Below are 18449 nucleotides of genomic sequence, written 5' to 3' on the forward strand. Positions count from 1 at the left end.
TACCAAGATATGGCAGTGCCTCCGGCTCCCATTTAAATTGATACGTGCTCTCTAGAGCCTTCTGTGTGGCCTCCGACAGGGAAAGATTAAGCGCTTTAGATTTAGACTGGTTTACTTTCAACCCCGAGATTTCAGAGAAGGGTTTAAGGATCGCATATAGGTTGGGGAGGGAAGTAATTGGTGACGTCAGCGTTAGCAAGAGATCGTCAGTGAACAGTAAGCATTTATGATCCCTATTTCCACACCTAATCCCCTGAACATCCTGACATTCCCTGATCCTAATGGCCAATGGCTCTATCGCAAGGACAAACAGGAGCGGGGACAGTGGGCAGCCCTGCCTCGTACCCCTTCTAATTGGAAGAGGCTTAGAGGAATATCCTCGCAGCATCAACGATGCCGACGGAGTGTCATAAAGCATTCCGAGGAGAGTCAAAAAAGCGTTCGCCAAAACCATATCTGCATAGGACATCAAATAAATATTCCCAAGAAAGGGAGTCAAACGCTTTCTGAATATCCAACGATAGCAACATTCCCCGTCTAGAGCCCCCACCATCCCAGTCCGATTGCACTGCTGATATAAGATTAATTAGTCTGCGGGTCTGATCCGATGACTGTCTATGCGGGACAAAGCCGGCCTGATCAGGGAGAATATAGTTCGGCAGGAAAGTGTTAAGTCTAAATGCTAAAACTTTCGTTAAAATCTTTAGGTCCTTGTTGATCAGGGAGATCAGTCGGTAGTTCGCACAGTCCCTGTGATCCTTGCCTGGCTTAGGAATGACACTGAGATATGCTACATTTTCATGTAGGGGTATCTTGCTTCCCCTCCGAAGCTCATTAAAATAAGAGCACAGGTGAGGAATCAAGACATCCTGGAATTTCCTATAGTATTGGCCTGGAAAGCCATCCGGTCCAGGGGCTTTTGAGGGGTGTAACGACTTAATCGCCATTTTGATCTCCAAGTCCGTGAATTCAGCCTCCATCAGATCCGCGTGAGCTCGTGTCAGCTGAGGCATAATATTTTTTTTTAAAGGTGCAGCTCCTCTTTAACTCTTCAGTATATGTATATAGGCTGGGGATCTCTGCAGTGCGAGACTATTCCTGTTGCTTTGGGAGATGGACCACTCATGGGGTCCACAAGACCCCCTTCCTGCAAGAGGCTATCCCACCTGTCTCAGGCACACACTTAACATCAGGCTGCTTGATGGACTTTCGTTACCCTAGGTAACCACTTGCATCCTTACACTGTATGAACTCTTGCACTGATGTTTTCCTACTCCAAAGTACTTTAGTGACCTGAACTGTAAAAAAGAAAAGTGCCAGTTGCTTGCATTACACCCCTTCAGTAACTTCAGACCAGCCAATAACAAACTTTCAAAAGATTTAATTGAAAAAGTGCAAAAACAAAGTCCAATATACTAAATCAGTATTTCTTCTTACATCCTTAACCTTAACCCAGGCCATGTGCTGCCTGGCTTACCTGTAAAAGATAGAGTCCATGTAGAATCAGGGGGATCCATAAGCGGCATTTTCCAGTGCTGAAGTCTTTCGGGATGAATCCTTGATGACCTTCTACATGACAGCAGTAACAGCAGCAGGCGACATTCCTTTACTCCTCATAGGTGCGATTCTCAGACTATCCTGCTTAGCACAGAGCAACCCTGATCCTCTTGTTCTCGGTTTCCCTATTAGCATCCCTGGCTTCTCCCTTTTGACCAATGCCCCCAATAGCAAGCCTCTTGCCAGGGGGGCACTGGTGGGTGCTCGCTCCTGAGCTCTGCTCTTGCTCTCTCCTCATTGGCTTATGGCCCCCGCTGCTGTCTCAGCCAATGAGTCCCAGGACAGCTAAGGCTCTCGTGCACATCGCTGGATTGAGAGGGGGCTCAGGTGAGTATGAGGGGAACTTTGGGGGGGTTTTTACCTTTATGCATGAAAATAAAAAACCTTCTGCCACTTTAAGTATTATACATTTTTCTGTGCTTTTACATGCCATTTTCTAAGTTGGGAACAGGATCTCCATCATCGGATAGGTTACCTTGGAAATTAGATTGCAAGTTCCTTTGTGGAAGAGAGACTGTTGTGAATGGTTCTCTAAGACCCCTTTCACACTGGAGGCGTTTTTCAGGTGCTTTAGCTCTAAAAAAAAATAACGCCTGTAAAGCGCCTGAAAAAAAGCCTGATCTGCAATCCCAGTGTGAAAGCCCGAGTGCTTTCATACTGGGCACTGCGCTGGCAGGACATCAAAAAAAAGTCCTGCAATCAGCTTCTTTGAAGCGCTTTAGGAGCGGTATATACACCACGCCTAAAGTGCCCCTGCCCATTGAAATCAATGGGCAGTGCCTGCAAAGCTCAGAGGCGCTTTGACCCTTTATTTGGCTGCTAGCGTGGGTTAAAAGCTCCCCGCTAGTGCCTGAAAAGCACCGCTAAAACTAGAGGCGCTTTACCGCCGACGCACGAAAGGACTCTAAAGCATTCCTAGAAAAGTATCAGTTTGAAATAAAATAAATATATTCAGCAAATAATGGAAATAAAAAGAAAAACTAGTTTACACGATCCATTTTTTGTATAAATCTTTATTAAAATAGGAATGCTATGACTACGCTTGAAATACATATAAGGGAACGGTTTTACCTGCTACTGGATTTTTTTATTTTTTATTAATCAAGTCTTGAAATTTACACAGCTGTTTCACACAGCACATGGCTGTCTAGCAGAAGAGGAAACTTGACTGTTCTCTGCTGCAGTTTCGATCTTGTTTACATGTCCCCTTTTTACCTCACCCTATGACTGGGTAGTGAAAAGAATCGGCACAATGATTCTCCCCTCTTGTCACTCTGCAGTCTCCTTCTATCAGCGTGCTGGGTGCACTGCCTCTCCCTGTCTAAGCTCTTCCATACAGGGGATTGCCACAGTCTTTGAGCACCACTGTAAAGTAGACTACAAGATGCAGTCACCATGTCAGAGTCAGGTACCTACACTGCTAGCATTTAAAACAATGAACACAAATCTGCAATCATTATAGAGCTGCCTGACCGCAAGATTAGAAATGTAATTTACAGTATGTCCAGAATAACAGAACCCCTGCTCCTGTAGCAGTAGATTTGCGCATTTGCAGAACTATAGCAGGGGCAGACTGACAACTCATGGGGCCCCCGGGCAATAGGAGATTATGGGGCCCCCGGGCAATAGGAGGTTATGGGGCCCCTGGGCAATAGGAGGTTATGGGGCCACACAGTACAAGAAAGCACACACACAGTATACAATCACACAGTATACACAGACATGTTTCTATTGGCCGATGAGGTACTGGAGAGGTGGGGCGGCTATAATCTCAGGAATTTTAGACCAAAAGGATGTCAGTAAGGGACATTTCAGAGACAGATGTAAAAAGAAACACAGATTTTTACAAACTGTCCCTGGTTCCAACCCTGATGGGGCCCCCTAGTGGCATGGGGCCCTCGGGCAGTGCCCGAGTGGCCCAATGGTCAGTCCGCCCCTGAACTATATCAATAACATGTAACAGCAACTCCATTCCTACTCTTGCTTTGCATGGAAACAGATTCCTAAGAAATGCCTTGAAGTGGACTGCCAGACAAACAGCTCAATATTTATTTCCAGTATTTGTATGGCATCAGAATATCATAAAGCGCCATGGTCACATTAGTCCACCCCCCCCAAAGGAGCTCACAATGGAATGTTCCTACCACAGATAAACACACACAAGGAGCAGACACAGGAAGAAACAGCACAGTGGCTTAGGGGATAGAATTCCTACCTTGAAGCTTTGGCTCCTATGTTCATAGTTTTACCTAGGACTGGATGTGCATGGAGTTTGTATGTTTGCAGCATGGGCTGCACATTTTAAAATCATATGTGAACTGTCTGACCTAACATTAGATTCATAATCCTGGTCATACAGGAGAACCAGGTCCTGTAGAACAACAGTTGCCAACCCGCGGTCCATGAGAAACTTTTGGTGGTCCCCAGGTGTTGCCGCAAATTAACACTGTGGCGGATGTATAACGCCCAATGTTTTTCTCAATGAGTCAATACTTCCAAAGCGCATTGATACCAGATTCCGCCTCTGTAGTTCTGGCTGCTGAGAACTCAGAGGGAGATGCCAGGAGTAGTGCAGAGTGTGTGAGTGTGTGTGTGAGTGTGTGAGTGTGTGAGTGTGTGAGTGTGTGAGTGTGTGAGTGTGTGAGTGTGTGAGTGTGTGAGTGTGTGAGTGTGTGAGTGTGTGTGTGAGTGTGTGAGTGTGTGAGTGTGTGTGTGTGTGTGTGTGTGTGTGTGTTAATGACATCCCCAGATCAGTTTGCATATCGCAGTGCAATCTGCAAACTCGGACAGGAATCGGATCGCATGGTGTGAACACCCATGCGATCCGATTCTGCTGCGGACCAAAAAAAGGGTCCCGTGCGAGTTTGGGGCGGGTGCGATGCGAATTCAGCCATACTATCTGTATGGCTGAACTCACATCGCACAGAGATCAGATGTGATTTGCACTGCAGTGCGGTGCGAATCACATCCGGTTCTCCTACCCGCAGCAGTGTGAACCCAGCCTTAGGACAGGGTTGATGACTACTGGCATAGAAAGCATGTGAAATTCATGTTAGTAGTCCATGAGGTCTGAAATGTTGGCGACCACTGCTGCAGAATACACTATACAAAATCTGAATGTGTTTAGAAAGACTAATGCAGGGTATTTATGGACTGAAAATTTGGCTGGTTCAACAGGAACTGTCAGAATTTCAGACTATGGGGTTGATTTACTAAAGGCAAATCCACTCTACACTGCAAGTGCAGTTGCTGTAGAACTGAGGGGAAGCTCTGCTGATTTTATCATCCAATCATGTGCAAGCTAAAATGCTGTTTTTTTATTTTGCTTGCATGTCCCCCTCAGATCTACAGTGGCTGCACTTCCAAAAGCACTTGCAGTGCAAAGTGGATTTGCCTTTAGTAAATAAACCCCATTGTGTACTGCTGTCCGTTCAACAGAAGCTGGTGTAACGAAGGCTTCTGTCAAGCAGTCCTGCTGAAACACCGGCACTGGATCAGCACTTGCAACCAATGGCTGCAGCGCTGATCCATGTATTCTGAAGGTGGGGGGGCTTCCTGCTTTCACAATACAATAGCGTAGCGGGGGAGATCCCTGCATCCACATAGCTTGTGTGAATGTGAGGATGTCAGTTTTTTTTTTTTTTTTTATCATCCACCTTCTGGTTAAACCAAAAAAAAAAAAAAAACCTAAGCAAATGTTACTAATGTAGCCACAGAGGATAAAATTCCTTCACAAGGGCCTGTAGAAGCAGAATTATATATACACATCTGCGTTAAACCTATTTGTAGGTAATACTGTGTGTAACTATCTATAATCCATCTTACACTAAACCTCAATTATCCCCTGCACCTCATCTCAGATATCAGATCAGTCTAACAACAGGACTGGCTGCACAGGACTAGAGGAGGCCCAGACAGGCCAGTCACCTGAAAAGCACATGAGGCATGTATCATTTAGGCAGCCTTACAATTCATATCCAGGTTAATATGTCTAAAGAGGTAGGGCCAAGGATCTCTGGGAAAATAATTATGACCTTAGAAATGGGAGACGCGCTCTTTACATAAACCACGTTTCTGGCGTGTGGCAAGGACAGAATCGAGGACTTGCTGCGCAAAGGCCCATTCACATCTGCGAGTAGCTAGAGCAAGTCCTGCTTTCCGAATCTTTGGTATGTCGTCCAACAAAACAAATATTGCATAGAACAGAATTTACAACTTCCTGCTTTAGGGACAATTCCGCCCCATCTTTATAATAATCCATCTGACACCAGGACATAAGAACAATGATTGGATGATAGTCCAGACTCGGGAGGTGGTTGTCAGGAAACATGGCAGGTAACGTGGACGATGTATTCAGAGTGACATAACATAAAGCAGTTATGAAAGAACATTCATTGCCCATGTCTTCAGTGCTCCTTGTGATCTATTACTTCTGGCTTAGAATAGTTGTAGTAGGAAAAAAGGAGAAAGAAGAGAAGAAAGGGAAAAAAATAAATTAAAAAACTGGGAAAAAAAAAAAAAAAAAGAAGAGGGAAGGGGGACCCACAACCGTGAGAGCCCAACCAAGCACAGGACCCACCAGCCTGTCCCAGGGTCCAATCTTGGGGTCTGATATACAGAGCCAGGATTGGGAGGCCAGAAGAACATGATATCCAAAAGAAAAAAAGTTGAGTGATAAAGTGATTTTTACATACAAATTTACATACAAACATGTTATACTTACCTGCTCGGTTGCAGTGGATTTGCGCAGAGCAGCCCAGATGCTCCTCTTCTCAGGTCCCTCTTCGCTGCTCCTGTCAAATGCCCCCACAGCAAGCAGCTGGCTATGGGGGCAGTGTCCTTTCAGACATGAAGCTGCAGTTCGCCCAGCCCTCTCTCCTGATTGGCTGACTTTGATTGGACAGCAGCAGGAACCAATGGCACCACTGCTATGTTTCAGCCACTCAGGAGAGAGAGTTTCAGACAGCCAAGGGACTCATGGACATTGCTTGATAGCGATAGGGCTCAGGCAAGTATTAAGGGGGCTGCTGCACACAGAAGGCTTTTTATCCTACTGCACGGAATGCATTAAGATAAAAAAAAATTAATAAAAAAAAAAAAAAAACACAACCCTTCTGCCTTTACAACACCTTTAAAAACACTCATCCCTTCCTCTACAGGGTCATGCTCCTTTCATAAAAGAGATATATGAATATATATATATATATATATATATATATATATATATATATATATATATATATATATATATATATATATATATATATATATATATATATATATATCTATATATATCTATATATATATAAATCTATATATATATCTATATCTATCTATATATATATCTATATATCTATACAGTGGTGTGAAAAAGTGTTTGCCCCCTTCCTCATTTCCTGTTCCTTTGCATGTTTGTCACACTTAAGTGTTTCGGAACATCAAACCAATTTAAATAATAGTCAAGGACAACACAAGTAAACACAAAATGCAATTTGTAAATGAAGGTGTTTATTATTAAAGGTGAAAAAAAAATCCAAACCATCATGGCCCTGTGTGAAAAAGTGATTGCCCCCTAAACCTAATAACTGGTTGGGCCACCCTTAGCAGCAACAACTGCAACCAAGCGTTTGCGATAACGTGCAATGAGGCTTTTACAGCGTCCTGGAGGAATTTTGGCCCACTCATCTTTGCAGAATTGTCCTAATTCAGTTACATTAGAGGGTTTTCGAGCATGAACGGCCTTTTTAAAGGTAATACCACAACATCTCAATAGGATTCAGGTCAGGACTTTGGCTAGGCCACTCCAAAGTCTTCATTTTGTTTTTCTTCAGCCATTCGGTGGTGGACTTGCTGGTGTGTTTAGGATCATTGTCCTGCTGCAGAACCCAAGTTCGTTTCAGCTTGAGTACACGAACAGATGGTCGGACATTCTCCTTCAGGATCTCTTGGTAGACAGCAGAATTCATAGTTCCTTTTATCACGGCAAGTCTTCCAGGTCCTGAAGCAGCAAAACAGCCCCAGACCATCACACTACCACCACCATATTTTACTGTTGGTATAATGTTCTTTTTATGAAATGCAGTGTTCCTTCTACGCCAGATATACTTGGACACACACCTTCCAAAGAGTTCCACTTTTGTCTCGTCGGTCCACAGAATGTTGTCCCAAAAGTCTTGGGGATCATCAAGATGTGTTGTGGAGAAATTGAGACGAGCTTTGATGTTCTTTTTGCTCAGCAGTGGTTTTCTCCTTGGAACTCTGCCATGGAGGCCATTTTTGCCCAGTTTTTTCCTGATGGTGGAGGCATGAACGCTGACCTTAACTGAGGCAAGTGAGGCCTGCAGTTCCTTGGACGTTGTTGTGGGGTCTTTTGTGACCTCTTGGATGAGTCGTCGCTGCGCTCTTGGGGTAATTTTGGGCGGCCGGCCACTCCTGGGAAGGTTCACCACTGTTCCATGTCTTCGCCATTTGTGGATAATGGCTCTCACTGTGGTTCGCTGGATTCCCAAAGCTTTGGAAATGGCTTTATAAACCTTTCCAGACTGATAGATCTCAATTACTTTCTTTCTCAATTGTTCCTGAATTTCTTTGGGTCTCGGCATGATGTGTAGCTTTTAAGGATCTTCTGGTGGACCTTACTGTGTCAAGCAGCTCCTATTTAAGTGATGCCTTGATTGTGAACAGGTGTGGCAATAATCAGGCCTGGGTGTGGCTAGAGAAATTGAACTCAGGTGTGGACAACCACAATTATAGTATGTTTTAACAAGGGGGGCAATCACTTTTTCACACAGGGCCATGATGGTTTGGATTTTTTTTCACCTTTAACCACTTTCAGACCGGACCATTTTGCTGGTAAATGACCAGAGGTCTTTTTACACTTTGGCACTGCGCTGCTTTAACTGGTAATTGCGCGGTCATGCAATGTTGTACCCAAACAAAATTTGCGTCCTTTTCTTCCCACAAATAGAGCTTTCTTTTGATGGTATTTGATTGCCTCTGCGATTTTTATTTTTTGCGATATAAACGTAAAAAGACCGCAAATTTTGAAAAAAAATGATATTTTCTACTTTTTGTTATTAGAAAAATCCAATAAACTCAATTTTAGTCATACATTTAGGCCAAAATGTATTCAGCCACATGTCTTTGGTAAAAAAAAAGTCAATAATTGTATATTTATTGGTTTGCGCAAAAGTTGTCACATCTACAAACTAAGGTACGTTTTCTGGAATTTACGCAGCTTTTAGTTTACGACTGCCTATCTCATTTCTTGAGGTGCTAAAATGGCAGGGCAGTACAAAACCCCCCCAAATGACCCCATTTTGGAAAGTAGACCCCCTAAGGAAATTGATAAGAGGCATGTTGAGCCCATTGAATATTTTATTTTTTTGCCTCAAGCGATTGAATAATGACAAAAAAAAAAATTTTTTTTTTTTTTTTACACAAAGTTGTCACTAAATGATATATTGCTCACACATGCTATGGGCGTATGTGAAATGACACCCCAAAATAAATTCTGCTGCTTCTCCTGAGTATGGGGATACCACATATGTGGGACTTTTTGGGAGCCTAGCCGCGTACGGGGCCCCGAAAACCAAGCACCGCCTTCAGGCTTTCTAAGGGCGTAAATTTTTGAGTTCACTTCTCACTACCTATTACAGTTTTGAAGGCCATAAAATGCCAAGATGGCACAAAACCCCCACAAATGACCCCATTTTAGAAAGTAGACACCCCAAGCTATTTGCTGAGAGGCATGTTGAGTTCATGGAATATTTTATATTTTGCCACAAGTTGCGGGAAAATTACAAACTTTTTTTTTTTTTTTTTTTTTTTAACAAAGTTGTCACTAAATGATATATTGCTCATGCATGCCATGGGCATATGTGAAATGACACCCCAAAATAAATTCTGCTGCTTCTCCTGAGTACGGGGATACCACATATGTGGGACTTTTTGGGAGCCTAGCCGCGTACGGGGCCCCGAAAACCAAGCACCGCCTTCAGGCTTTCTAAGGGCGTAATTTTTTGATTTCACTCCTCACTACCTATTACAGTTTTGAAGGCCATAAAATGCCAAGATGGCACAAAACCCCCACAAATGACCCCATTTTAGAAAGTAGACACCCCAAGCTATTTGCTGAGAGGCATGTTGAGTCCATGGAATATTTTATATTTTGCCACAAGTTGCGGGAAAATTACAAACTTTTTTTTTTTTTTTTTTTTTTTCACAAAGTTGTCACTAAATGATATATTGCTCACGCATGCCATGGGCATATGTGAAATGACACCCCAAAATAAATTCTGCTGCTTCTCCTGAGTATGGGGATACCACATATGTGGGACTTTTTGGGAGCCTAGCCGCGTACGGGGCCCCGAAAACCAAGCACCGCCTTCAGGCTTTCTAAGGGCGTTACAGTTTTGAAGGCCATAAAATGCCAAGATGGCACAAACCCCCCCCAAATGACCCCATTTTGGAAAGTAGACACCCCTAAATTTAGGGGTACACTAGTGAGACTAGGTAATAAATGGCGGGTGCCCTGAAACTATAAAAAAATAACTAACCAACCAGCGTCACCTGTAACAGTTATATGGTGATCACTGGTGAAAGGGTTAACTAGGGGGCAATCAGGGGGCTTTATGCGGTAGTATATGGGGGTCCCTGGCGCTATAAAAAGCTGCAGCGAACCTAAATACCTACCTGCCTAACTAGCGTCACCTGTGACACTAATACAGCGATCAGAAAAACGATCGCTTATTAGGCTGGGTTCACACTGGAGCGATGCGGGAACGCCACGAATGCGCGGCGGGTTCCCGCATCGCATGCCTCCCGGCGGCAGTTCACACTGCCCTATGCGAACTGCTGGGAGTGTCAGTGAAATGTTACTGACACCCCCAGATCAGTTCGCATATCGCAGTGCGATCTGCAAACTCGGATCGCATGGTGTGAACACCCATGCGATCCGATTCTGCTGCGGGCCAAAAAAAGGGTCCCGTGCGAATTTGCGGCGGGTGCGGCGGGTGCGGCGAATGGCTGAACTCGAATCGCACAGAGATCGGATGTGATTTGCACTGCAGTGCGGTGCGAATCACATCCGTTCTCATAAACCGCTGCAATGTGAACCCAGCCTTAGTGACACTGGCGACGGGGGGTGATCACGGGGTTAAACCTTTATTGGGGGGGTTAGGGGGGTACCTTAGAACTAAAGGGGGCTAACCCTAACTGCCCTAACAGTTATTAGTCACAAATGACACCCGCCGGGTGATCAGGGGGTTAAACCTTTATTAGGTAATAAATGGCGGGTGCCCTGAAACTATAAAAAAATAACTAACCAACCAGCGTCACCTGTAACAGTTATATGGTGATCACTGGTGAAAGGGTTAACTAGGGGGCAATCAGGGGGCTTTATGCGGTAGTATATGGGGGTCCCTGGCGCTATAAAAAGCTGCGGCGAACCTAAATACCTACCTGCCTAACTAGCGTCACCTGTGACACTAATACGGCGATCAGAAAAATGATCGCTTATTAGGCTGGGTTCACACTGGAGCGATGCGGAAACGCCGCGAATCCGCGGCGGGTTCCCGCATCGCATGCCTCCCGGCGGCAGTTCACACTGCCCTATGCGAACTGCTGGGAGTGTCAGTGAAATGTTACTGACACCCCCAGATCAGTTCGCATATCGCAGTGCGATCTGCAAAGTCGGATCGCATGGTGTGAACACCCATGCGATCCGATTCTGCTGCGGGCCAAAAAAAGGGTCCCGTGCGAATTTGCGGCGGGTGCGGCGGGTGTGGCGGGTGCGGCGGGTGCGGCGAATGGCTGAACTCGAATCGCACAGAGATCGGATGTGATTTGCACTGCAGTGCGGTGCGAATCACATTCGTTCTCATAAACCGCTGCAATGTGAACCCAGCCTTAGTGACACTGGCGACGGGGGGTGATCACGGGGTTAAACCTTTATTGGGGGGGTTAGGGGGGTACATTAGAACTAAAGGGGGCTAACTCTAACTGCCCTAACAGTTATTACAGTCACAAATGACACCAATGCAAAAAAAAAAAAAAAAAAAAAAAAAATGACATTGGTGTCACTGTGACTGGGGGGCAGGGGTAATTGGGGGGGTGATCGGGGGGTAAAGGGGGGGTGTGAGTGTGCCTGGCATGTTCTACTGTGTGTGTGAGTGTTGGTGCAACTTACTGATCCGCTCTCCTCCGTGTCGGAACGGAAAATACCGACACGGAGGAGAGAATACATCACTTCCTCTCCTGTGTTTACATTACAGGAGAGGAAGTGATGTCACCGGGGATTTCTATTCGTCGGGAGCGATCGCGAGGGGGTGGCCATGAATGAATGGCCGTCCCCTCGTCCGGGATCGCTCCCGTACGAATTCCGACCGCCGCAGGCACCGGGCGGGGGCCCGATCGGGCCCCCGACCCGCGGGAGGCAAGGGACGTACATGTATGTCCTTATGCCTGCCCGTGCCATTGTACCGACGTACATCGGCGTGCGGCGGTCGGCAACTGGTTAATAATAAACACCTTCATTTACAAATTGCATTTTGTGTTTACTTGTGTTGTCCTTGACTATTGTTTAAATTGGTTTGATGTTCCGAAACACTTAAGTGTGACAAACATGCAAAGGAACAGGAAATGAGGAAGGGGCAAACACTTTTCACACCACTGTATCTATATATATATATATATATATAAATCTATATGCAGCACAGTGGGTAGCAGGGAGACATCTGATGAAGGTTGAAGTGGATGCTGAAGATCCCAGTGGCACCTGTAATGCATGAGAAAATTGAATCTAATGGAGGTGATATTAGCACGTACCATACATGCAGTTTACAATGCTGTTTTTGGTTGAAGTGCACTAATTGTAACCATGTTAGTGCACTGTATAGTTTCATTAAAGATGAAACTTTGCCTCTGTACAAGGTCTTCCTGTAATAAAGGCCAGTCACTGCTGCTCTGTCTCCTTGTACAGGGCGATTGGTGTGGTTTCCACCCCCTCCTGTAGTTTTCTACAGCTGTTCCATCAGATTTCACAATGGAAGTGATGTTCCGTCACAGCCATCTTGGTACACCCTGCCACACCAAGCGGACATCTTTTTACACCCACCGAAATTTTGCATTTCACACTTTTTTTTTTTTTTACCACTAAACTGAGTATATTGTTAAATACAATATTTAGAACTCTGTGACACTGTTTTGATGTTACATTTTAAAAGCACTAGCAAGCCTGCCGATCTCACAGGTTTAATAACCTGACAGAACACAGCCGCTTTTAAATCTCAACATCAAAACAGTGTCACAGACTTCTAAATACTGTATTTCACTAGATAAGTTCAGTTTAGTGCTAAAAAAGAAGTGTGAAATGCAAGGACTTCAGTGGGTGTAAAAAGGTACCAGTTACTTACGGGTAGCTGTCTTTCTGGGAAATCATCCAGGACGGCACACCTGAGAGATGAGAGGCTCCTCCCTACAGGAAACACAATCAATCGGCAGCTGTTTTAAGTCCCCACCCTTCCCCTTGATCCTCAGTTTGTTGAGAAGTAACTCCTGAACCCGGTTCACAAGGGAAATCATTCCTCATAGGCACTCACCTTCTAGTATTCTACAATTTTCCCTCCTCCAACGGGTGGGAAGTAGGACTGCCGTCCTGGAAGATTTCTCAGAAAGACAGCTACCGGTAAGTAACTGGTACCTTTCTCAAGTCATCTTCCAGGACGGCACACCTGAGAGGATAAACAAGTACCTCAGGCCTACCTTAGGGTGGGGCCACTGCAAGACCCTCTTGGCGAACCTTGGTTCTGTAGTGAGCCTTACCTTCCACTCCATATGCTTGATGAAGGTATCTTAGCTGGATCATGTGGCTGATCTGCAGGTCTACTCCACAGAGGTCCCTGACTTTTCCGCTTCGGATGCAGTATCTAGATGGAATGGGCTCTTAAAGATGGAATCAGAAAACATGTTAAACTTGAAGGTTAGCAAGCAAGCTAGCCAAGCGGCTGCGGCTGCGAAACTTGAAAAATACGCCCATAACCCTGGCCAGACCCCTCCCAAAGGTATCCAACAAGGACAACAAAATCAAATTAATAGACTGTCAGGCGCCAAGGGCACTAGGAAAAGCCATGGGTTAAACCACCCGGGGACGGTATTGGAAGGAGGTGAAGACATGGAAAATACCCAGGGTCAGGCTATTGTTGCAGCCTTGGGGGGTGTGCCTGCTCCGGTTGAGGAGGGGGCTTGGGGTGGGATGGAATCTGAATCTGAACCAACATTAAAAGAGGTCCTGATGGCAGTCAATTCATGTAGAGAGTCACTGGGCGCTCAACTCATTTCCATTCAGGAGGAAGTATCCTATGTCAGACAAGATATTCAAAAAATCCAGGAAAGGACTACAGCCTTAGAGGGCCGGATTGGTCAGGTTGAAGACGACCTAGAGCCTTTGATACGGGTAGTTAAGACTATGCAAGAACAGTTAACCAAACAGGAAAGCAAATTGGACGAAATGGAGAATAGGATGAGGAGGAAAAATATTCGGATAGTAGGCTTGCCAGAACACTGTGAAGGACCAGACCCTGTAGCCTTTTTGGTGAAATGGTTTGGAGATGTGTTTGGCCAAGAGACATTTTCACCATTGTTTGCTATTGAAAGGGCGCATAGAGTCCCGGCAAGGCCCCCACACTCTGGTGCTCCCCCAAGGCCAATTTTGGCTAAATTATTGTCCTATAAAGACAAAGAAATTATTGCACGTAAAGCCAGAGAGATGGGTAAGATCGTATACAATGGCTCCCGAGTATCAATTTTCCCGGACTTCTTGCCAGATCTGCAAAGGAGGAGAGCTAAATTCGGGGAAGTAAAATATAAACTCCGCCAAAGGAACGTGACTTATGCCTTACTATACCCAGCAAGATTGCGATTAAACGCACCTGAAGGGACTATGATATTCGAAACCCCTGGAGGGGTCGAGGAATGGTTGGAATCCCACCCTCAGGGACTATAATATTGACTGCTGGCCTCTTTTTGGGTTCTTCCCCCTCCCCTTTACCCCCCCCTGTTTTGGGGGGGAGAGGGGGGAGAATGTTGGGTCGTCCTCGGCTGTGGGGGGGGGGGGGGTGGAGGGTGGGGGGAAGTGATTGTTAAACAAGGTACTTCTGTTACTATAGACGGGGGGGGAGTGGGAGGGCGAGATAGAGAGGGAGTGATAAGTATTTCGCTCCCTTACATGGGGGGGTTAGCGGGGTGCTTTCCCCATATGTGTGTGGTATGGGGTATATTTTGTATCTGGAGTGCTTTTTGGGGGGGGGGGTAGAGGGGTGGGGGCGAGGGAAGGTGGGATTCCACGACAGAATGGTGAGGGAAGTTTTTGTATGGGAAGGTCACATTAGAAGGCCCCAGGGGATGCCTAGAGAGGCAATGGGAGAAGTGTGTGTATTGAAGGGTGGGTGTGATTGGAGAGAGGGGGGGGGGAAGGATATAAGGGAGGGTAGGTACATAGGATGTCGAGAAGGGTGGGGGAAGCACACTTCAAGAGCACTGTATAATGAATATTTAATTATAAGGAAACAAGGTGTAAGAAATAACCACATAAGATTGAGTGCTAAAGATGGGGTATATGAATTTTGTGATAAAGATGGTTTTTAGAATTTGTAATGAGTGAACCCACAGTGTTAAGGGGGGAAAGTTTTATTGTGTATTCTTGGAATATAAGAGGTATGGGAGATCCAAGGAAGAGGATGGCGGTTAGGTCAATAGCGGGGTCACAAGGGGTAACGTTCCTTTGTTTACAGGAGACACATTTCACAAATATCTCTAGTTCACAGTTAAATTGGGGTGAATACCCTAAGCAATATCACTCGATCCACACCTCTTTTTCTAGGGGGGTTAGCACTTTAGTTAAAGCAGGGTCACCTTTTAATTGTTATCAGGTTAAGGTTGACGAACAGGGGAGGTATGTTTTTTTATATGGTAAGATAGGGGAAAAGGCCTTGACTTTGGCTAATATTTATATACCGCCGCCCTCTTCCATGGATATTCTATATGCATTAGTCGAGTTTGTGTTGGATAAACCGGGGGTTCCATTGATGATAGTAGGGGATTTTAATATGGTTATTGATAAAGCAATGGATAGATTCCCGAAAGGGAGGATACAACAAGAAAGTACAATAGAAAGTCGTTTTTTACAGTTTATGGGAGAAATGGGATTGAAGGACCTCTGGAGAATCCAGAATCCATTAGCCCGGTCTTTTTCATGTCTCTCAGCCTCACACTCAACCCTGTCAAGGATAGACATGATCCTAGGGAATGACGAGGCAGTGGGATTAGTAAACAAAATAAAATATATGCCGAGGAGCCTCTCGGATCATTCGGCAATGATGGCCTCCCTGGAGATAGAGAGGGGAAATCAGCAACGAGGGTGGAGATTTAGCCCCCTATGGTTGGAGCTTATGGGAGAACCAAAAGACTTACTTGATGCACTAAAGGAATATGTTGAGTGGAACACAGATACGGCTTCGCAGGGGATGGTGTGGGATGCATTAAAAGCCTACCTTCGAGGTCTTCTGATACAGCAGATCTCTAAAATTAAAAGACAGTCAAGGGAAAGAGAGGAAGTGGCTTTAAGGAGAGTGGTGACGTCAGAAATTCAGTATATAAATGCTCCAACAGTTGATAATCAGAGACAATGGTCGAGAGCCCAGCAGGAATATCGTCATATAATATTGGAGAAAGCTGAAAATAAATATATATTTCAAAAACAACAAATATTTGGAGAAGGTGAAAGGGTCGGTCGGATGCTAGCGCATTTAGTAAAAACGAACTCGACACCCTCCATGGTAACAAGGATTAGAATGGTAGAGGGTGGGATATCTACAAATGGGCTAGAAATATTGGAGAGATTTAGAACTTACTATGAGGATTTATACCACTCGAACCAGGAAGAGAAGGGGGAAGAAATGGATACATTTTTTAGCGAGCTGACAATACCTCACCTCTCTAAGGAAGACAGGGATATACTTGACGGTCCCATAACGATAGAAGAGATCCGGCGCATTGTGCAGGAAATGGCAGGCCAAAAAGCTCCAGGCCCAGATGGTCTACCGCCACCTTGGCGAGGTGTTACTACCTGAACTGTTAAAAGTTTTTAACTGGGCACTAAAAACAGGAGAGCTTCCGTCTTCAATGATGGAATCAATCATAATAGTGATACCAAAGGAAAATAAAGATCCCCTCAACCCCTCGTCATATAGACCCATTTCTTTATTGAATTTGGACGTAAAGATCTTAGCAAAGGTCCTGGCAACTAGATTAAATAAAGTGATAGAAAACCTTATCCATCCTGATCAATCAGGATTTATTCCTGGCAGATCTACAAGTATAAATATCAGGAGGGTTTGTCTAAATCTCCAAATACCAGTGGATGGTGAGGGCCAGAGAGCCGTCCTATCTTTAGATGCTGCCAAAGCCTTTGATACTATAGAGTGGAACTACCTGTGGAGGGTTTTGAGGGAATTTCAGGTGGGCCCTGTATTCATAAAGTGGGTGAAAATGCTATATGGGTCCCCGGAAGCACGGATAAGAATAAATAATGGTAGTTCGGTAGGGATCCAGTTGAAGAGAGGTACGAGACAGGAGTGCCCCCTGTCCCCTCTCTTGTTTGCTATGGCAATTGAACCCTTGGCCATGTCCCTTAGATCAAATTTAGAGATAAAGGGATTTAGGAGAGGGGATGAGGAAGAAAAAATAGTGCTATTTGCAGATGACCTTCTCCTGCTTCTTGGAGATGTCCAGCATTCTATAGGGGAGGCAATGAGTAGAATTAAAAATTTTGGACATCTTGCAGGATTAAAGATAAATTGGGAGAAATCCTGTATATTGCCTATTGACCCTCTGGATAGTCCCTTACCTTGTGAAGCTGCGCATATCCAGGTAGTGACACAAATGAAATACCTAGGTATATATATTACTAAAGACCCTAAACAATACATAGAGGATAATTTGGCCCCTTTGCTATGTAAACTCAAACATAAAATCAATATCTGGAAGAGATTACCTTTATCAGCAGCAGGCCGATGTAACTTAATTAAAATGATAGTTCTACCACAACTCCTATATGTTCTACACAACTCTCCAGTATGGATCTACAAAAAATGGTTTTACAAGGTGGATTCCATATTTAGAGAATTGATTTGGAAAGGGGGTCAAGCACGCATTGGTTTAAAAACGCTGCAACTTCCCAGTGATGGAGGAGGTGTTGATCTCCCACATCCATTCAACTATTTTTTAGCGGCCCAATTACAACATCTAGCGGGAGAGGACTTAGAGGAGGAAGGATGGAAAAAGAAAACTCCTCTCGAACAATGTTTAGGCAGATCATTGATAGTGACACTAGAGGCAGGGACTCAACTACGTGACGTTCCCACCCTGGGGCTGATGATAAAGGTATGGGAGGTAACTAAGAAAGTATTGGGATATAAGGGATTTACGGAGTATTCCCCCTTTGGGATAACAGTAATTTAGATGAAGTGCAGAAAATAGGACAAATAAGGGAATGGGAAAGGTACGGTATAAAATTTGTCCATCAGATCTACCAGAATGGTAACCTGAAACAATTCCAAGAGTTAAGAGACCAGTTTGCAATTCCGAGAAAGTCTTTTTTTAGATATTTACAGATTAGACATGCGTTGGGAAAACAGTTCGGGGAAGAAGCAATAAGATGGTGTGAGATGCCAGTAATTAAAGATATACTACGAGCAAAATCAGGGAAAGGGCTAATATCCAAAGCCTATGTAAATTTGAGCAGGAAGACCCAGGTAAGAGGGCAGGAGCAAAGGAATAGGGAAAAATGGGAGGTAGACGTGGGAAGCATCTCGGAAGATCAGTGGGAGAGGATT

Source organism: Lithobates pipiens, unplaced genomic scaffold (genome assembly GCF_037356315.1).
Source record: "Lithobates pipiens isolate NorthernLeopardFrog02 unplaced genomic scaffold, aLitPip1_a1.2 Scaffold_27, whole genome shotgun sequence".
NCBI classification, from domain to species: domain Eukaryota; kingdom Metazoa; phylum Chordata; class Amphibia; order Anura; family Ranidae; genus Lithobates; species Lithobates pipiens.